The sequence below is a fragment of the Ochotona princeps genome, chromosome 30 (assembly GCF_030435755.1).
Source record: "Ochotona princeps isolate mOchPri1 chromosome 30, mOchPri1.hap1, whole genome shotgun sequence".
In the NCBI taxonomy this organism is placed as follows: domain Eukaryota; kingdom Metazoa; phylum Chordata; class Mammalia; order Lagomorpha; family Ochotonidae; genus Ochotona; species Ochotona princeps.
Genome location: NC_080861.1, coordinates 3,975,549 through 3,996,915, shown reverse-complemented (window position 1 = coordinate 3,996,915; position 21,367 = coordinate 3,975,549). Strand labels below are relative to the sequence as shown.

The following is a 21,367-nucleotide window of genomic DNA, read 5'->3' as shown; positions in this document are numbered from 1 at the left end:
CTCCTAGCCCAGCCTGGCTCAACCTTGGCCAACTGTAGGCATGTGAGGAGGGAACCAGAAAACTAGAGCTGGGTCTGTCCCTGTGCCTCTCAAATAGATCAGGACTGTAGCCTAAGGTCATGCAGTCCTCTGTCACCACGTGGATGTGACATCCTTCATCGGCCCACTTTCCCACTACTGAATTGTCTTTGATAATCAAGGCTAACCCTTTTGGAGAGCAAAACTTGGCTAGCAAGTTCTCATGTCCTTGGAATGGATTTCTGAAATTCAAATTGTGGAAATGAAGACTAGAGACACTGTCCGTTCCTCTATGTACACTGTTCACCATTGGCTCATCTCCAAGGGGTCTGATACAGTAGCACACATTTAGGGGTGAATGGTTGGCTTGCCTTGGGTCCCTGCCCCCACCCCCTTGGGGAGCTGCTGGGAGGTGTGAGCCCTTTCTCACTGAAGAGGAGGGTGGGATGAAGACGCAGTGTCTTAAATCTTCCAAAGCTCCTTTTGTGACAAAGGTGGTGTATTTCTCACACACTTCCAGATGGCGAAACCAGCATCGTATTGGCACACAAGGAGGCCAAAGGACCTTGGCTTGTTGTAAGGAAAACGGCCACGATCCAGCACACACTCAGTGTTGGGCTGAGGCCTTGCCCCAGCACAGAGGGTGAAAGTCACTGGGTACTCTCAACTGTGAAGCAGATGCTGTAATTCAGAGCACACGGTTTTAAGCGTGTGCTTTCTGAAAACAAGTGTGTGGAGAAGGACTTGCAGAAGAATCCCTTACACACACACCTGTTGAGTGAGCTTCAGCTTGAAACTACAGCTTAGCTTCTTTCAGGAATGAGTCCCGATAGTCAGGTTTGAGGTTGAGCCTTTCAGACTGGGTCCTGACCAATAGTATCACTTTCATTATTCTCATTTCCCAGTCATTTTTGCAAAAGATGGGGGATAGCAGCTACTCAAATTCCTGGGGAGAACAGATAGCAGGGAGAGCTGACAGGGCTGGGAGCAAAGCCCTGGTGGGCTAGCCGGCAGGGCCCTGCAGCATAGTGTAGATTGACCCTGGATGCCCACATGTCCTACATTCAGCCAAGGGTCAGCATGGATGGCATGCAAGTGCAGCTGGGCCAGACATGGGAGATGGCTTGCATGGCTTCCCTGTGTGTACTGGCACGGCAGGGACGTGCCCAGATGCCCCAACCGGCCTGACCCCCTGTGGTGTGGCTTGGATTCTACACTCCGGAAGTGTCTCAGGGCCAGCAGGCCTCACCAGGATTTGTTCTGAAACCAGCAAGCAATCTGTGTGGCAGTGCCCAGACACACCCCAAGAAGCGCCCAGCTGCAGCAGAGGCCAACTGTTGATGTCAGCGAGATAGCCAAATATAGGTGCCTGGACAGCTGATTCTGGAAAGTTCTACAAAGGCTGGCAGAGCTATAAGTGTCGAGCAGTTACTCGGCCGACAGAGACTTGCGAATGGGTCCTTTCCTCTGCTAGTTTCCCTTGCCTGCAGGTGAGGGGCCCTGGGACATGAGCAAAGACCAGGTTGTCTGGAGTGGGGGCTGACTCCCCATCCTTCACCTCCAGGGCCAATTTCCGCAGAGGTGATCTCAGGAGGCCAGGCACAGCCAAGAAGGCCATCTTGCTGGGTGTGCAGCTGCCATCTGTCAGGCCCGGATTGTGGCAGGAGGTGCCCCAAGCTGCTGTCTGCTCTTGGAGAACGGGGTAGAGCCGGAGTCAGTGCCAGGCTGTGGCTGGGCTGGGGCACAGGTACATGAGCTGTCCAGGCTGAGCGGGGCCGATGAGGAGCCACTCTCTGGGTTGCCCTCATACACACCTTGCCTTCAGGCGTGCTCATATGGCTCTTCCCTCCCCTAGGCTACCTCCCATCAGTTTCTTTCAGGCAAAGCTTACTTATGGCTCTGTTTTGGTTGTTGCCAAAGGGGATGCATGTCTCAACACACAGTGAGCACTGCATTAACTCATCTGTGCTGGCACCTGCCTGAGTTCTGGGCTGAAGGAACCTCTTGCCATCCTGGATGATTTTACGCTCCAAGGAGGCTGCATTTTCTGAGACAAGAAGGTTTAGGGTCCTCTCATGGGACACCTGACCTGGGGGCTGGGATGGGATTCAGTCTTAGCGACTTCTGTCCTCGTCTCCTCTGTAATACACATGTGCAATGCCCATCATATTATGTGCTTAGTAAACTGCTGTTGAGTGAATGACCAACGCCTAGTTCTCAGAAGACATCAGGGTTAAATCAGTAGTGAACTGACCTATGATGTCCAGGGAAGGGCGGGACTGGGGCCTAGAGTTTAGAAATGAGCAGGACTGGCCAGTAGGCACCACAGCAGGTGCAGGTGTTGGGCTATCCCAGCATCCGGTGGACACACATGGGCTAGCTTTATGCAAGGCAGAGGCTCCCCTTCCTGCCCTCCAAATTTGGGTACCATTGCTGTGGGCAACAGTGGGGAGGAAGCACTTGGGACAGTCTCCTGCAAATGCCTTTTCTTTCTCTTCACCTCTGAGGTTCCAGCCTCTGCTGGCTTCTCCCCATAGGTTGACTGCTCTTCTCTGGCCACTTGGCTAATTCTCAGTGGCAAATGTCTGAGTGTTCCTGACCTGACCCCTCCTATTCTGTTACTTCTCCCTTCCTCCACCCAAACCTTGAAGTATCTTTGTGCTGGAGGTGTCACAACTTCTGTCCCTGATGCCGTTGGCTTGACAACTGCATGCGTGGTCACTAATAGATGACCCGATGATGTGCTGCCCCAAAGAAAACTTGTTTTTCTCTGTCCTGCCTGTGACATCATGCTGCTGTGATCTCAATGGACAGCATTAGAGCCCACCACCATCTCAACATGTAAAGGGTAAGGCTACAGGATGCCAAAGACACAGCCTAGAAATCACACTGGATTCTGAAACTTTGCCACCACATCCAGTTCTTTCCACACTAGCCGTGACCCTCATCTCTCCCCCTTGGACCACTTCATGGGTTTTCTGTCATTCTGGCCTTCCTCCAACTCCATTCACCATACAGCAGTCAAAAATTCCATAGTGAAACACAACAGGTTCCTGTGTATCCCTCCAATTACAGCTCACACTTCCCAGAGCAGAGCATGTTCAGCAGCCGTGGCAGTATCTACTGTCCTCACACCACCAGCTCTTGAGTTTCAGGTTTCAGGTTAGGGTCCATGCAGTTCCAATCATCAAATAAGATGCGTCGTTCACTCTCCCCCCCGCACCACACTCTTTCCAACCGTAACCTTACAAACAGGACCAAACCACAGCTCCCATGTGTGGGTGGGGAGGGCATGGGAGTTATCCTCACTAGGGCAACTCTTCAGCATTCTCTGGGCTCCTTCAGAGTCCCCATTCAGACACTTGGGGTTCTGCAACAGAAATCAGTTTCCTTTCTACAATCCCTCTGAGAGCCACGTTCCTCACCTGTGACTGGTCCTCTAGTGTGGCTGTCTCTAGTCCTACTTCCCACATTACTTCTTGCTGACAGCTTTGTATGTATAATTTCCCTCTATTCTTGTTGCCTTATGGGCTAATTCTACTTGTATTTCTTTTTTTGGCATTTTGTTGGGGTTTTGAGAGGACATGTATATTTAGGCTGCCATGTCCAGCTGGAAGCCAAAATAGTGCATTTGCACTTGGCATACAGTACTTAGAAATTTTATCTTAAGAACATTTTAAACAATTGCATCTCTTTCTTGGATGAGTGGTTGAAGCACTGTGTGATTAAAGGGTATTCAAGATGGGTATAATCTAAACTGGTCTATAAAATTATTAATATGTCCCAAATGTCTATTCAAAAATACTGACTGAGCACTGACTATCATGAGGTTAGCTTTGAGCGTTTGGCATCAAGAGAGCAGATGACATGCCCCTGCCCCTGGAAATCTGTCCTTGTTTTGGGGGGACCTCATGGGTACAACATCACCAAAGTAACTGGACAAATTATAGGCCACGGGAGAAGGTGATGAAACCTTTAAAAAGGAACTAGAAGTCAACCTGGGTAAGGAAAACTCAGTGTCTGGGGTGGAAGCAATTGAGTAACACGGAGGAGTGTTGATTGAGAAGCCGGCCTTTGAGCAGAGACTTGCCACAGGATTTGGGGTAAGCTGGGGGCTGTGTTAGCCAGATTTTGTGCCTTAGAACAGCTGCTCATGAAGGACTTGGTTTATTTCTGTTCGTAGTTTTGGGCATTCACAGCCCAACATGTAGGAAGAGTGGGCAAGTGCAGAGTGTGGGCAAAGCAAATCCATGGGGCGAGCCAGGACAAAGAGGGAGAGGGAGAGAGAGAGAGAGAGAGAGAGGGGCTCGACCCAACTTGAACGTATGTGAACAATCCTCACGTGAGAATTCCATTCTGGGGTCACATCTCCAGTGACCTGAGCTTTCTGGTAGACCCTCCTAGACAATGAAGCTGCGTGAAGCCCAACCCAGTTCGTGTGCTCAGTCCATGCTTAGAGACATGATCATCTGCGTTAGCTGGGGAGCCAAACAAAGCTCCAGGTGTGACCTTGAAGGATAGAACTGCTCATGTGGAGAACCTGGGGTAGGGATCTACCAGTGACAGGGAGAAGAGTGCCCCAGGGATAGAGCAAAGGGGATGGGGGAGGATGGGCAGAGAGAAATGAGGACACGCACATGCAGCTGCAAGCGCAGCAGCAGCACCTGTGTTCATGCGCTTGGGATCAGTCACAGGCGGGATGCTCGTCAGGCTGGGTCGGAGCTGCTCTTCCCGGTCCAAGGAGGAACTGGGTTGGGAAACCAATTTCTTCCTCCTTCCTTCTACTCTCAAGGCAAGCTAAAAAACTTGGAACAGAAACGAGGAGTCCTGATTCTACCCTAAGGTGCAGGTGCTTTCTACAGACTCCTGCCTCAGCGTTCAGTTGAGAAAGTTCGTGGAAGAGAGGATTATGTGAAGACATTCTTTCTTCTTAGCTAGGTAGAGCGTGGTGCTTGGGATTCAGTCTGCTTTCAGGCGACTTGATGAAGCGTCTTTCTATCCACCCATCCATGAAGTGTTCTTTTTCTTTGTGTTCCCGGCAATTCACCCTCAATTCTGCAGTCGGACTGATCTGTCAGATAAATTTTTCTCTGCTTCACTTTGCATAAATGCTTGACTAGTCTTTGTTTTTTCTATTTAGTGGTGTCTATCTTGCTTAACATTAATCACAGCTAGTTTAACTTCCAATTTACTTTTGTTACTTTGAATTTTTAATCAATTGCGTTTTCATGACTCTTTGCCTATGTCTTAATTTTCCACTATATGTTGGTCATAATGTGTAGTGGAACTACAAGACACCATCACAGCTTTCCATGTTATATTACCAGGAAGGCAGTTAGGACTTGGAGCAGCCAGAACTCACACTGGTACTCAAACCTCAGATGCTAGCGACAGAAGGGGAATCAACCTGCTGAGCCGTGATCAAGTCCTCTGTGGGTAGTCTATTCAAAGGTAGGCAAGATCTTTGAATCACCTTGACTAAAGTACTATGCTGCCCAAAAGAATTCTGTTATTCTCCTAAGTAGATGTGTATTATAAAAATGTTATTCAGTTGTTACCGTATTTTGGATTAGGTCAAGAACTTCATGGAAATTTGCTGTTTTGTTGAAGTACTTTTGTAATATTCTCTTTTCCCTGTTGGCCTGCAAGGCCTACACTATTTCCTATCTGATCCTTTATGCACCAAGTTTCTAGTTACCTCTGGTGTGACAGCTGGTGTCTGATGAGAGGGGCAGAGCAGAGACGGACAGGCATTAGGGGTTGACCTCACATGGTTGCAGGAGCAGGGGCACCAGGAGGCACGTGTGTTTTTTTCCAAGATTTGTTTTTATTGGAAAGGCGGAGATATAGAAAGAAGGAGACAGAGAGCGGAAGATCTTCCATCCACTAGTTCACTCCTCAAGTGACTGCATTGGCCGGAGCTGAGCAGATCCGAAGCCAGGGGCCAGGAGCCTCTTCTGGGTCTCCCAAGTATGTTCAGAATCCCAAGGCTTTGGGCTGTGTTCAACCGCCCTCCCAAGTCACAAGCACGGAACTGGATGGGAAGTGGAGCAGCTGGGATACGGCCTGGCATGCATATGGGATCCTGGGGCATTTAATCACCAGGTTATCACACCGGGCACAGTCACGGGTTTTTGTGTCTGACAGCAGACCTGGAGCAACCATAGGTCAACAGAGTGACCAGTGCCTCATCTCACCTTCCAAGTCCCAGTCTGATTCTGTGAGCACCCTCAGCAGGGTGCTACCAAATGGAGAACTGAGGAAAGTTCCTCTAGCTTAGCCAAGTTCACCCAGCTAACATCATTGATCTCTCTCACCCTCTTCCCGCTGTGCTTGGGTTCAGAACCTGGGGAAGACTCAGGGGTGAGTGTGGGTATGCGACCCCTTCTACTAAGATTGCCTTCTCTCGGTGTGGAGGCTCAGGCTGGTACTGCCCTGCGGGGAAGCCAGCTTTGTCCAGAGGCCTCCTCTTCCTCCCAGGCGATTGAGCCAGCTCCCGGGGCCTTTGATGCTCATTCCCCAGTGACAGCCCTCTGAAGGGGTTTCTAAAACGGCAGAAGCTCCCACGGAAGAGGAGCTAACACAGGAGACACTCTCCTCATTGGGATTTTAAATCATGTGGGCCTCATTGCTTCTCCAGTTCTCTTATGTATTTTTTAAAATGATTTTTTCCAGTTGTTTTCATCTCTAGTGTTGCAATAGGAGCCCTGGCTTGCCACAGACTTCAACGTGGGGACTTCATAAAGTCAGCAGAAAACCACAATTGAAAGACAAGTTTATTTTGGTGCACAGGAACTTTGAAATCTAGGGTTTTTTAAAATCATGTATATTTCCCACAAACGTTTTCACTTGACCCACCAGTGGATTCTTCATGGAAATTTCTTTCAGGTGACTCACAACAGGAAGCTCCTTGCCCCCATCAGCACAGACCCCTGGGCCTTTGGATCCATACTCCTCGGCACAATTGGCTCACCATCTCTCCCTGTCTCTTCAGCCTCATTGCAGGAATGTACCTGGCAGCACCTGGTTGCTCACACGTCCCCAGATGCCACTTGTTGTCTCAGGTGTGGATGATTCTGTTTTTCAGTGTTTTCATCAGAAATATCTGTTCCTCATTTCCCACTTAATTGTCTTCAAACTCTAACTCAAGTGCTAGGTCGGTTACAGCAGGCTTGGGCGCCCCATCTCCTGCGCTTCCTGACTGCTTTGTACTGCATGGGTATGCAAAGTCATGACCTCCCCCCTCCCTGTTTCAGCCTGAAATCTCCCTCATCTCTGTTGCCGCTCGGCAGCAGCAGCGACACTAAAAACGCCGTCATACTCTTGGAGGTCTGGGAAAGACTGGCAAAAAACAGCTGTGTTTAAAATCTTTTCTCCACTGCTCCTATCCCCGTTTGTCTAAGCTTTCCTACCCCGCTTCTTCCCACATTTCTTCCTGTACTCTCTGCTTCATTCCCCAGTCTCCTCGTCGCCCCCAGTCTTCTACTGTCCATCCGTTCCAGTCATGCCCTGCCCCCTCCCCCCGTCTTCGTCCATCCGTCCGTTCTTTACCAGCTACTTTTATAATTTTTCCACCAATCACTTCTGCCCGTGGTCCACAGGGCTGTCTGATAGGCCAGCAATCGCAGCGGGGGAACTAGCCTATCCTGTTTACCTGCTGGCGAGACAAATCCCGCCTCCTGGCTCTCGGCCAGCCGCCATCTTGTGACCACCTAACATACACGTGGGGTCAGCCGCTCCCCACATCTCCCCGCTTTTATTTGAGGCCGTGCCTGTCTTAGGTCGCCCGCAGCAGGACTACCTCCTTACCCGTCATTGGGTGGCAGAGCTTCCAGCTCTACGCCCTGTCTTAGGTTGGTAGGTGTTCCCTGCAGGTCTTACCCATCTTTGGCTACTGGTCTAGCACGCTTAACTGTACCTGGGGGAAGCCCCTGCTCCCAGGGCCATCAGGGCCTGTCACATAATGGCGTTATCTTGCCGGTGTCTCAGGCACATAAACCAGACAAGCAGGAAGATCACAAGGCACAACAACCCTCCAAGGGACAAAACCCCTAGCTATTGTCTGCCCCAGCGAAACAGATTGTACCCGTGACAAACCTGTTCCACAGGAGCCACCTCAACCCGGGTGGCAAGATGGTCACAATTTTTTCCCACGCAGTGTGTAAGTTATACAAATAAACTGAAAAGCTTCTCCAGCATGTAAGTGCAAGTTGGAAACTGAGAGGACCTCACATAAAGTCCACCTGTTCTTAAATCAAGTCCACTCATCAGTTTATGATTAGCAAACCCGTCCAAACATGTTGGTTAAACTTCTCCCCCCTTTTTATTTTTTGCTGAGAGATTTTCAGGGGTTGATTTCGACCACCTTCATGGCCAGAGTGTTAAAGTCCTTTTCAGCAAGGTTCCAGGGTTAGTGGGTAACTTCCAAGCTCAAGACCCTGAACTAGTTGCCGAATTTCCTTAGACTTCCCAACCCCAATTCTAAGGGTGCCTGCCTTTTTGGGGTTCGGGAGTCTCTTCTTATTTCATAACCACCGCCCCTTAGGGCAAAAATCCCGCCTATCTGGGCAAATTCTGCCACTTTGGGCAATCCCGCCACTTCGGGCAATCCACCCATCTGGGCAAATCCCGCCACTAAATAAAATAACCCTCACTCTATACACTTATGCTGGCGCAGGCTGGGAATACCCTGCACGCAGGTACCCTCCGCAGCCCTTCCTCCAATGCCAGCACAGGCTGAAAAATTTCCTGTCTCTCTCTGCTGTTTTTCTTATGCCAGCACAAGCTGGAAAATTCCTGTCTCTCTCTGCTACTTCTCTTATGCCTGCACAGGCCGAAAATTTTCTGTCTCAGCCGCTTTTTTCCCGTTCGCTTTGCTATGCTGACGCAGGCTGAAAGTTTTTCCCCATACAGGCCACCACTTGTCACCGCTGCTCGGCAGCAGCAGCGACACTGAAAACGCCGAGTCATAGTCTTGGAGGTCCGGGAAAAACTGGCAAAAAACGGCTGTGTTTAAAACCGTTTCTCCACTGCTCCTGTCCCCGTTTGTCTAAGCTTTCCTACCCGCTTCTTCCGCCACCCTTCTTCCCACATTTCTTCCCGTACTCTCTGCTTCATTCCCCAGTCTCCTCGTCGCCCCCCAGTCTCCTCATCGCCCCCCCCAGTCTTCTGCTGTCCATCCGTTCCAGCCGTGCCCTGCCCCCATCTTCATCCATCCGTCTGGTCTTTACCGGCTACTTTTATATCGTTTTCCACCAATCACTTCTGCCCGTGGTCCTCGGGGCTGTCTGATAGGCCAGCAATCGCAGCGGGGGGAACTAGCCTATCCTGTTTACCTGCTGGCGAGACAAATCCCGCCTCCTGACCCTCGGCCAGCCGCCATCTTGTGACCACCTAACACACACGTGGGGTCGGCCGCTCCCCACATCTCCCTGTTGAGACGGGGCCTCATTCAAGTGTGTATACCCAGCAGATGGACATTTGGCAGATAGCTACATTGGTAGAAGAAGAGTGAGAAGGAAATCGTGAAGAGAGAAGGAAGGAAAGCGAGAAAGACTTTGTAAAGGGCTTGCAACTTAGGCTGACAATGGACAGGGCACAGCAACAATTTCTGCACACTGCCCTTCCTAGCGCCGCATGTTAATTGAAGGTGCAAAAAAAGCGTACCTGCCCTGCTGCGTTCTGCACCATTTGGAATAACTGACAGCACGGTAGACTCCGGAGACTCTTCACGCCTGGCCCCTTCTGCCTCCTACTGTGCTGCATTAGGTAAGTTAACTATAGGAAAAAATTGGGGTCTGGTAACTCCCTTCCTCCCTCCTGTACATGGAAATTTTACACTGCGTGGTTCTCAATCTGATTGGAGGATGAGTGCTTAAAAGCCCCAGACTTTGGCAGCCTTGTGCAGTGGCTCCTGGAGTGTAGCGGGAGCTGTTGTCACTAAGCTTGGGCAATGAACACTCCTTGAAGAAGAAGAAAAAGAAAGAAAAAGAATGAGAATGGCAATGCATGATGGAGACCCATTTTAGATATGTTAACTTGGGAGGTTGGCATGATTAGGATTGGTTCCAGTCCCACCTCATCCACCCACCAAGGGATGTCTCTCCCCTGGAGCCAGGGCTAGCTCATGTGGTCTATTTGTAGTAAGAGTCTGCCCCCAGACGCTGGGCAGGGCACTCTTCTGGGAGCCAGTCTGCCATCACGGGTCCTGGGTGCTTTATTTGGACCAACTGGGCAAGCTGAGACTTGTTCGTGAGCCGAAAACATCTGCAAATAGTGTGTGGATCCTAGAGGGGAAGAGCCACTGCTGGCTCGTGACAAGGGGCCTGGAAGGTGTTTTTTTGAGTTCTCTCTAGGAGGGTACCAACCAGCTCAGGCTGCCAGACTGACAGGAACAGAGCAGAACAGCTGGGTCCCTTTTGCACATCTCCCATCTTGTACCCATCTCCAGGAAGCACGTGTCCCTTTCATTGTCGCCAGGGTCTGCCTTGCTTCCCAGAGTCCTGTCCATTGAACACACCAGGAAGCCCCTCTGCAACCCAGGACATTAAGTCAAGCAGACAGCCCGTCAGAAGACGAAGCTCCCCCAATCCTTCAGGATCCACCATGAGGCCCAAATGTGCAAGCCTCAGTACAGCTGGGGTTCATGTTTAAGGTTGATTCTTTCTTCATTTCACCTTAATAGGTACCTGCCCAGACTGCAACCCTTCTTCCAGGGATCCAGAGTGAGTAATGGCTGCCTCCCTGAATACCAATTGGCAGCTTACACCAGCCATACTGGGAAACAACACAAGATTAATCAACACAAGAGGAGGTAAGGGACACCTGTTTCTCCTTCCCCTTGACTTTGGGGGTCATTGTGTTCACCGAGCTGGATCAGGTCAGTTACTATTACCAGCTCTTATTCTTCTCTACTTAAGGCAAGGGAGTGGCCTCACAAAAGGCTCTCACAATGGCTGTTGGGTGGCCCGTGGTATGCTGGTGGTGCAGGCTCTATCCTCTAGTGGGAGAAATGCATTCTGGACAAACCTTCCCTCCCCTAAGGGTCGTGCTGACATGTCAGTATGCATACCAAGAAGGAGGTGAATGTGTAACCAGGATGGCAAACAATGCTGTTGTTGCTGAGGGGTTCAGGGCAGACATTGCAAATCAATCCTGACGCTCTGATTTGCTGAATGAGGCTCTGGCCATGTCCTTCTCAAGTGAGTATTCCACACAGCCCTAAGCAATTGATCACAGCTGGCAGCAGAAATGAAATCCATTTGGTATCCTTGTATTAATCTTTTATTAAAGATTAATTCATCCAATTAACCGAGGATTTTCAACAATAATAAACCTTTACCTGCCACAGGCAGGGTCCCAAGGGAATGGGTTGCAGAAGCAGGTGATGGGTGGTTCATCAACTTGATGGGTCAACTGAGGGAGCTAAGTGAGGAGTGTGTGAATTTATAGGTTCTGTGGGGCTGAGTTGTCACAGAGATCCTGTCATTCTGGTCTCTCTAGATTTGCAGAGGCCCTCAGAGCATTCCATCCTGTGGTGTCTGTCTGGCTGAGGGTTTATGCTTTCTACCTGTGCCCACCCCAGCCCAGTTCTGACCTCTCTCCCATCTCACACCTCTGGCTCCAAGAATGTCATGTTGCTGTGTTGTTTTTATTTGTTTCACACACACACACTTTTCCCTTTGCATCTGCTGCCTCACTCTCCAAATGCTCAGTTTCCAACGTTTAGCCAGGTTGAATCCAGGAGCTCAGAACCCACCTGAATCTCCCAAATGGGTGTCAGGAATTCAAACCCTTGGGCCTTCATTGGCTGCCTCCCATGATTACTATTAGCAGGAACCTAGAAGATGAAGCAGAGCTGGGTCTCAAACTCAGGCACCGCCAACTGATGTTTTACCAGCTGTACCCATGCTACCATTTTTATATTTTACTACATAGCCATGGATTATGAAATAGTTGGCATCGCTTGAAAATTCCGGGCATTTCCTTGAGGTGCAGCAAAAGGAAGCATGCAATGAAGTCCAGGACTTCTAAGTCCCATGTATCCCTAGCTTGGAGGGATGGCCAGGGAGTATGTTCACAATGGAGTAAGGGTAGTAGCGTGTGTCTGTGTTCTGCCTCTCCGTGTGTGGCACCAGCTGTGCCAGTGTGCAGAAACCAGCAGGGCTGAGCTGGATTCATCTCATAGTTGAGGAGCCTACTCAATCAGGACTAAAACCTTTTTCTCCCTAAGTGTTGTCATGCAGGTTACAGAGGGGTAGAGAATTTTCAACGGAGACCTTGTCAGACTTTCAGTATAGGAGCAGCCCTGCTTTGGCAGCAGAGCACAGAGCTTCCCAGGGTTGGGGCAGAGGAAGAGGGACATCTTTGTCCCTTCAGGTGTAGGATGTAGTGTGGCTTCCCTCCTTTGGGGCTCCAGGGGATAGAGCCTCATTTGGATGACTTTAAGCCTCAGGTGCCTGACCTATTGCAGTGGTGATACATGCGTGGTGAGGGCGATTGCACCAAACACCGAGAGATGGCTGTGTGGATAACCCTGGAAAACAAGGGTGGAAGGGCAGGGAATCCTACTCCTCTGTGACCACAGGTGGGTTGTGGGACCCTTCATAAGCATGTGAGATATCTAGAGTGTGGGGTCAGAGACACACATCAGAAATGTTTGTTATGTGTCCTGATGGCTCCCTTCCACAATACTCTTGCCTTTTTTGATGACAGGGAATGCACCTGACATAGGCCTTGCATAAACCAGTCTTGAATTAAAAAAGAAACATGTGTGGCATTTGTTGCTTGTTTATAAATATCCTCCCAGTGAGACACTGCATCCCCTCAGGGAAGAAGAGATGTCCTTTCTGCTTATAGACAGCCTGGCAGAATGGCAAGGACCCAGACATTGGAGCCAGCAGGACTGAGTTAGCAGCTACCACCTATGGAGTCTGGGAGAACCACCCAAAGTTTTGGTTGAGAAAAATGCTCTATTAGTCTGTATCTGACACTGGAATTTGAGTGCGATCAACAGATGGCAGAGAAATTTAAAAAATCCATAATTAGTCTTCAAGTTGGAATGGGCATGGTTTTGAAGACAGGGTTATTCCTCTTCATTGTGTCAGCTTCCCTGTGAATTGGGAGGTGGAGCGCTGTGCTCAGCCCTCAGCAGTGGCTGGAGCTGCAGTTGGATTGTCCTTCTGAAGGCCAGACTTTTCCCTGGGAGCCTAAAGGTTTAGGGCCATTCCTAATCCCAACACTGACCTCATGAGACCTCAGACCTGGTACAATGACCCAGCTGCCCGTTGGTCTCAGGGACCCAGGATGGCGATGCGGAGGGCCTTGAGGCCAACCAGGAATGTGGGTGTGTCATTTCTGCAGCAGTCAAGATGACTTACTGACCACATGGTCCCCAAATAACTTGGAAAAAGTCCGGGTTCTTGTGGCAAGTATCATGAGGATACTAACAAGGTGCCTTAAGCCGAGTTGGGGGACTGTTTTCCTGACTTGCTGATGCTGGAGCAAACCTTCAGGGTCAAGAACGGGAAGCCGTTATTCCCTTGTTGACAAACTTTTGGCTTCTCGGTGCTGGTACTGTTCCATCTCTTGTTTGCTCATGGTTCCTTCCTGCAGCGTGCATGCATGCTCCTTGCCCAATTATCAAGACCCCATAATCCATCTCCTCTCCACGTGCAGTTGGAGCCCAGCTGGGCCACCTTTCTTTTTTGTGCCCATGTAGGAGAGGAATGCTTGTTAATGCCAGCAGGCCGTTGGAGGTCAGATGCTCTACGATGAAGCGATCTGGATCTGTCATGAAATTCCCTCCTTTGTGACTCAGGGTCAATGAGGGCTGGATTGTGCTACATCTCCTGGATTCTGTATAGATCCTGTGACACTGTGAGGTAGTCTGCTTTGTGTGATGGACAAAGGAGAGCTTGCATGTATGTGTGTACAGTGGGGCCGAGACAAGCTGAACTGTGCAGCCAGGGAGAGGGTTTTCTTGCCCTGGAGTGTGTGTGTTTGGTAGAGAGGGGGCGAACAGAGCTGGATTTTGTGGTGTACTGCACATTGATGGCAATGCTGTGTTGGATGTTCTTTTACATGGGGTACTGTTCACTTAAAGGGGCACCAGTAACTTATAGGGAGCCCGGTGAGAAAGGTAGAAAGAAGCTTATAATGGATGCCCTTAAAATTTTTCGTTTTAGAAATGTCTAAATTTTCCAGTCCTCAAACAACCTTTTCTCCTCCTCCTCCTTTTTGTCATGAAAGGCAGATTTATAGAGATAAGGAGAACCAGAGTGGGAGATCTGCCATCTGCTGATTCGCCCTCCTCCTCTCCACCCCAAATGTCTCAACAGTCAGAAGGGAGCTGATCTAAAGCCAGGAGCCAGGAACGTCTTCTGGGATTCTCACCTGGGTGCAGGGTCCCAAGGACTTGGGCTATCCTCCTCTGCCTTCCCAAGCTATAAGCGGGGACTGGATGTGAAGTAGAGCAGCTGTGATGTGAACTGGTGCCCATATGGGAAGCTGGCATGTGAAAGCAGAGTATTAGCTTGTGAGCCACAGCACCAGCCTCTGTCCGGTGCTTGGATTTTATTGTTCAACATCTGTTCTCTACTAGTCCCACCAAGGCATCATGATCTTTATATTCAGTGACACGAGTGTCTCCTCTTTAGCAGTATCCAGTAAGCGCCTGCACTCAGTTCCTACTTGGAGATCCAGGTTTTACATTGCAGATTCTTCCAAAGGCTTTACCGTGGAGGTTGTGTTTTATTATGACTAATCCCCTATAATAAATAACATCAAGTCCAATAATGCAGCACAGTTAGCTTCCCCCAGACTGCAGCCTTCTTCCACATGCATTATTGACTTAATTTATGCACCTTTAAATCAGTTTCAGTCTGGGTGGCCACACTCTCATTTACTGACTGATCAATTTGAATTTGTTTTATAAGATGCCATTAGTTACTATGTCCAGTTTTCTTGCAGTGGCTGGAAACAGTGACTCCTTAGAGTCCCCCCACCACTCGCTGGCCCTCTCGGGCTGTGTGCACTCAGAGAAACAGCATATCTTGGTTAGGCAAGTTAGCCCTTGGACACTCATGTTGTCAGTGGCTTTCAGTCTCTCTGCTTGGGAGGAACACGCAGCTGAGGCCTGGCTCCGCCTGATTGCCGAGGATTCAGATGTGCCCCCTTCCCCAGTATTAGCTTCCAGAAGTCCTGCTAGAAAACAGATGGAGATTTGAGGAGGGACATTAGCCTCTGAGCTGGGGACAGGGCAGGGGTCATGTTCATAGCTTGTCAGGGTCCCCAGTCTTCAGTATGTGCAGCCGCTTGCTGGGTAGACGTGGGCACACCCACAGCCAGTTCTTCCCCACCCCCTGCCTCATAGGCCCACCCAGCTGCGGAGGACACCTTTGCTTGTATGCTGATGACCAAAGGCCACTCCCTTCCTCTGAGCTGTCTTCAGAGCCTGACCACAATGGCCTCCACTGCTTCTGCTGGTTAAAGAGGCAATCGTGCTGGGTGGCCCTGATGGTTTGGTCATTTTACAGTCAGGTGGATACTTACTGGGAAGGCACAGCAAAGGAAATCTGAACATTTTCTGTGGTGTGCAAGTGTGGAAGGAAGACGACCCGTGGCCGGTCCGGGGCACTGCTTAGGTGAGAGTCATGTGCCAAAGGCTGCTGGCCACAGATTTACTGTCACATCTGTGCCACACCTCATCCTTCCCTTGCTGGCATGGCATCTCAAAGAGGAAAGGGAATTTCAACTGGACTTGCCTACTGCTTATAGTTGATTCAGTGAGCTTGCTCTTGTAGGGCAGTAAGAGGCAGTGAGTACAGTAGCTGGACAGTAGCTGGTAGTGAGTATGCAGATTCCACCAGGGAGCCACTGGTAAGTCACGGCACAGGCTAGATGAGGGAGTGTGGCTCCTGCTGCTGAAGTCCCAGGACTATCCTGAGTGTGAAAGCTCAGCCCACATTGCCACATCCTCCCGGGGTTCCCACTGTTCCACTCATGCATTCATGCACACACATGTTCACACATACAGATGCCTATACAGGCATTCACCACACACACACACACACACACACACACACACACCCCTGCTTTTCCTTAGCTTGAGTGATCTTATTTTCTGTCAAAACTAAATGCCTCAGCTCAAACAAGGAGCAGTTTGCTCAATGGTAATGCACAAAGCATAACAGTGCTATGCTCAAGCCTCCTCCTCACGTTTCCTGGGGGAGAGAGTACTTAATGAGGGTAGAGACGGGCCGAGGCCAGTGAAAGGGAGTGTGTTTTGCTAATTGTATACTTAGTTCTATAATTCCATACTGTGTTCTTTTTGATGGCATTGTAAGTAGAATTATTTCCTTTTTTTGATTTTATTTATTGTTGTGGATTCTAAAAGCAGAGTGGTAGTAAGGAAGAGAGAAACTTTATTGATTTACCCTTCAAATGTTCTCAGCACCTGTGCTTGGGCTAAGACAAAACCAGGAACCTGGACCTCCCACCTGGGGTTCTCAGTGGGGGACCCTGACATGATCCTTGAGTTGTCACCACTGCCTCGCGGGCTGCGCATTGCTAGGAAACGAGACAAAGGGGGGAAGGCAGAACTTGACCCAGCCATTCCAATATCAGATGTGAGTGTTTCAAACAATGTCTTAACCACCATTTCAAATGCTAAAAGCATTTTTGCTGGCATAAAGTTGCAGTGTTTTTGTTATGGATCTTTTTGAAAAGATTTATTTATTTTATTGGAAAAACAGATTTACAGAGAGAATGAGAGACAGAATCACCTTCCATCTGCTGGTTCACTCCCCAAATGGCTGCAATGGCCAGAACTGAGCCAATTTGAAGCCAGGAGTCAGGAGCTTCCTTCAGATCTCCAATGTGGATGCAGGTCCCAAAGTTTTAGTTCATCCTCTACTGCTTTCTCAGGCCACAAGCGGGGAGCTGGGTGGAAAGTGGAGCAGCCAGGATAACAACCCGCACACTTGAAAGGAGAGGATTAGTCCATTGAGCAGTTGTGCCAGGCCTTTTTTATGGATCTTATATCCTGCCTTATTGCTTAGAATGTTAGTTTTCAATAGGATTTTAGTGGATTTCTTAGAATTGCTATGTGCAAAACTATGTTATCTGCAAACAAAACTCTTCCAGTTGATGCCTTTGAGTTCATCCCTGTCCCTAGTTTCCTCAACAAGGTCATGTTCAGTAAAAATGGTGAAAACAGAGCTCTTTACCTTGTTGGAGAGGTTTTTAGTCTTTCACATTTAGTATGTTGCTGTGGGACTCCTGGATTGGTCTGAGAAAATCCGCTTCTGTCTCTGCCTTGGTTGTTGCACTTAATGAGTTGGTATTTTGTCGAGGGTTTCTGCACTCATCCCAGCAGGGATGATTGTTCTGGAAGGCTCTTTCCCTTTGTCTAAATCTGATGTCAAGGAAATGCTGGCTTCATAAAATGAGTCACCAAATATTTCCTCCTTTTCTAATTTTTGGAAGATTTTGAAGGATTTTGTACTAACTCTTGGAATGCTTGAAATAATTCACCAATGAATCCCTTCAGGTTATGACTTTTCTTACCGGCAAACTTTTTTTAAAGAATTTATTTTGTAATTGCAAAGGCTGATTTACAGACAGAGGGAGAGACAGAGAGAGAAAGATCTTCCACCCTCCAGTTCTCTCCCCAAGTGGCCACAACAGCCAGAACTGAGCCAATCCAAAGCCAGGAGCCAGGAGCTTCTTTTGGGTCTCCCATGTGTATAGGGTCTCAGGTCTCAAGCTTTTGGGCCGTCCTTGACTGCTTTCCCAGGCTACAGGCAGGGAGCTGGATGGGAAGCGGAGCAGCTGGGATACAAACCAGTGCCCATATTGGTTGCTGGCACGTGCAAGGCAAGGACTTTATCACTAGCCTATTGTGCCAGGTCCAAAGGCAAGTATTTAAATTACTGATTTTATCTCTTCATGTCGTATAAGCCTGTCCATATTTTCTGTTTCTTTTCAAGTGCATTTTGGCATTTGTTTGTTTCAATTAATTTATCTAATTTGTTGACATATTGCCTGTATTTCTTCTTACTTTTATAAGGTTGACAGTGATTTTTTTTTCTATTTCATTCCTGATTTAATAATTTGGATTTTTCTCTTCTTTATTCACTAATTTAGCTAGAGGTTTGTCAATTTTGTGTTGTGTATGTTTTTCATTTTAGCTATTGTTTTTCTACTTTCTGATTTATTAATATGCAGTCTAATTTTACTTCCATTGTTATGCTTGAATAGGGGTATGGTTTGTTGCTGTTTTCCTAGGATATTGGTTTTTTTCAGCCAGAAACTAAGAACATAACATTAATTTGCTAGAAAGTGCTGTTGCAGGGATTAAATAAAGTATGTGTGTGGCATGGAGGAGGCGTTCAGTTCTGTAAGTATGCTTCCTTGCTGTTCCAGGCCCATCAATCCAGCCCCTGTTGACACCAAGTTGAACGTTGACATTGTCACCCATGGCACTGGTCCTGCTGCTTAGCTGTGTATCACCTGGGAATCTGATAAAACATGATTGCAATACCTCCATTCGCCTTGAGAGTGGCAGCGGTGAGTAGAAGCTGATGGTGTGGTATGCCACTTCAAACCTTTTCCAGACAGACATCGATCCACTGGGCACAGTGGTTCAGTAATAAATCCACTCAGCTGTCCGTGTTGGCCTTGCCAAATGCCCTGGAAGCTGGGCTGTCTGTGCCATTTCCCTCCCTCACCCCTACCATGGGCTACTGGTTTTACTGGTCTGTCTCCTGTGTTCCTCCCGAAGTATGTATGGTAGATTGAATTCTACCCAAGTTGCACTTCTCATGTACTTATCAGTGGACTTGTCATAGCCTCCTTATGAGAGGACTACAATTTCCACGACTGACTTTGGAATTGGTCATAGGATTTTACTCGGCCAGTAACATGTGGATGAAAGCCAGAGTGTGCTAGTTCCAAGCTACAAGTCTTGAGAGACCTCATGTGTTTCTGTTCACTATCCTTACTCCTACCACTACCTTGGGAAAAATGCATGCAGCTCAATTCCCTAGTCCAAAGGAGGATGAGAAATGTTATCCATTATCTTATACCATGAAGCAAAGCCTCTCTGTCACACCCATAGAACACAGTGAACAAAACGGATTCTGCTTGGAGACAAAGGGTTTGGGAATGGTGGGCCACGTAGCATCATTAGAATCATTGCTGGAGGATATTCTAGATACAAGCTGTTTGAAGGTTGGCTATGATTTAATTCTCCAGGGGTGAGAAGGGATGGCAGAGTTGTCTTAAAACTGAAACTCTGACCTGGTGGAAGGAGTTTCAAGCTAAGAATTGCCTTCACAGTCTCAGGTCTGTTCCCAACTCCCTCTGCCTATAATACAGTACCTCCCCCTGGCACAGGAGTCTTCTACCACTCTCTTATAGGTGTGGTATGCTTGGTGGGCAATGGTCTTAAACATTTCCTCCACATGAGAAAACTCCAAAAGGTTATTTTGGAGGAAATAAGTCATGACAATCATTTGCACCCACCCAACAAGTAGTAAGTAGTACTGCGGCTAAGAGCACACACCCCAGGACCTAGCTTAGATCCGAAGGGGTATGTGTGACCTGAGTGTTGGGGATGTCTGCGAATATCTAAAAGCTCTTCATGTGCGAGTGAAGCAAGCAGGTGAGATCATTATTATCCACCAGTGGGGACTGATTCCCTGGGGTGCCAATGAGGCCTAAACTCAGGTCATGTTCAAGACAACGGGAGGGGCCTTGGCAGTGTGTGTGCAAGGCTCTGCACTTTTTCACATGTTTGGGAAGGTAAGTGAGGGGTGAACTGGAATCCTAAGGCTGTTGTCACTGTCCTCTCCTTGGCTCTGTCTCTTGGACAGATGGCATTGGAATAGCCAAAGGTGCTCTGATGGGTTGTGCTTGCGTTTTATGCAGTGGGATGTCTTCTCTGGTCTGTGTCACTCTCAAGGAGAAGTCACTGCTGCCTGTGCTGGATGGGAAGAACTTGTAAATCTATCCCCACTGCCCAGTGTGCAAGCTCCTCATTGTGCTGTGAAGGTGCCTAGACTATCCAGCTCCAGAATTAGGTGGGACATGCAAAACATCACACTTGAAATGTACAGGGACTGTACAGGGAGGTCTCGGGGGTAACCCTTTGGCTAGCAGGTGGATGAAACTGGCTGCAGTTCTCATCCATGCTTAGTCAGAACAGACACTCACACGGCACATACCCAATGAGGCAGAACTGCCTTCCAGCTGGGCCTGGAACAATGGCTCAGGAGTTAAATCCCCAGCTTGCATGTACCAGCATCCCATATGGGCACTGATTCATATTCCGGCTGCTCCGCTTCCCAATCAGTTCCCTGCCTGTGGCCTGGAAAGGCCCAGAGCCTTGGGAGCCTGTACCTGCGTGGGACACTCAGAAGAAGCTCCTGGCTCCTGGCTTTGTATTGGCTCAGTTCTCGTTGTTGTGGCCACTTGGGGAGAGAACTGGAGGACAGAAGATCTTTCTCTCTGTTTCGCCGTCTCTCTATAAATCTGCCTTTCCAATAAAAATAAATAAATCTTTAAAACAAACTACAATCTCTAAAAATAATTGCCTTCTAGCTCCCTTTCCCTTTTTTGATGGGAATCATGTGACAGATTTGATTAGAATTCCTGTGCTACAGGCATAAGCCTATAGCAATATTTCAAACCATAGCATGATTGCCAGTGTATGTGTGAAAGAACGTTGTTGAAGGCTTTCCTAAATTTGACAACAATCCTAAAAATGCATATAATATTACCAAAACTGAAGCATGAAATCCAAAGGAAGCTATCTAAATGGTCATAGTTAACAACTACGCACATTTTAGCCAGCTGATCTGGAGCAAAGCAAATTCCCCCCCCTTTTTTTTTTTAAAGATTTATTCATTTTATTACAGCCAGATATACAGAGAGGAGGAGAGACAGAGAGGAAGATCTTCCATCCGATGATTCACTCCCCAAGTGAGCCGCAACGGGCCGGTGCGCGCCGATCCGATGCCGGGAACCTGGAACCTCTTCCGGGTCTCCCACGCGGGTGCAGGGTCCCAAAGCTTTGGGCCGTCCTCAACTGCTTTCCCAGGCCACAAGCAGGGAGCTGGATGGGAAGTGGAGCTGCGGGGATTAGAACCGGCGCCCATATGGGATCCCGGGGCGTTCAAGGCGAGGACTTCAGCCGCTAGGCCACGCCACCGGGCCCCAAATTCCCCCTTTCTAGAGAAAATATGCTAAGGTTATGTTCAAAAAGAGACAATAAAACCATATGTATCCAAACATGGTTACAGAAAAGCATGTTGGACAGTGAGCCATTTTTTGAATTTTGTATTAT

The 21,367-nt window shown here is 48.6% G+C and overlaps 1 long non-coding RNA gene across 1 annotated transcript; it reads left to right on the top strand.

Annotated features, from left to right (window-relative positions):
* Nucleotides 1-9,688: 9,688 nt before the first annotated feature.
* Nucleotides 9,689-20,151, top strand: LOC131478358 (uncharacterized). Its single transcript, XR_009244425.1, has 4 exons — nt 9,689-9,786; nt 10,703-10,831; nt 18,445-18,588; nt 19,951-20,151. It is a non-coding gene; the product is annotated as an uncharacterized LOC131478358 (long non-coding RNA).
* Nucleotides 20,152-21,367: the final 1,216 nt, after the last annotated feature.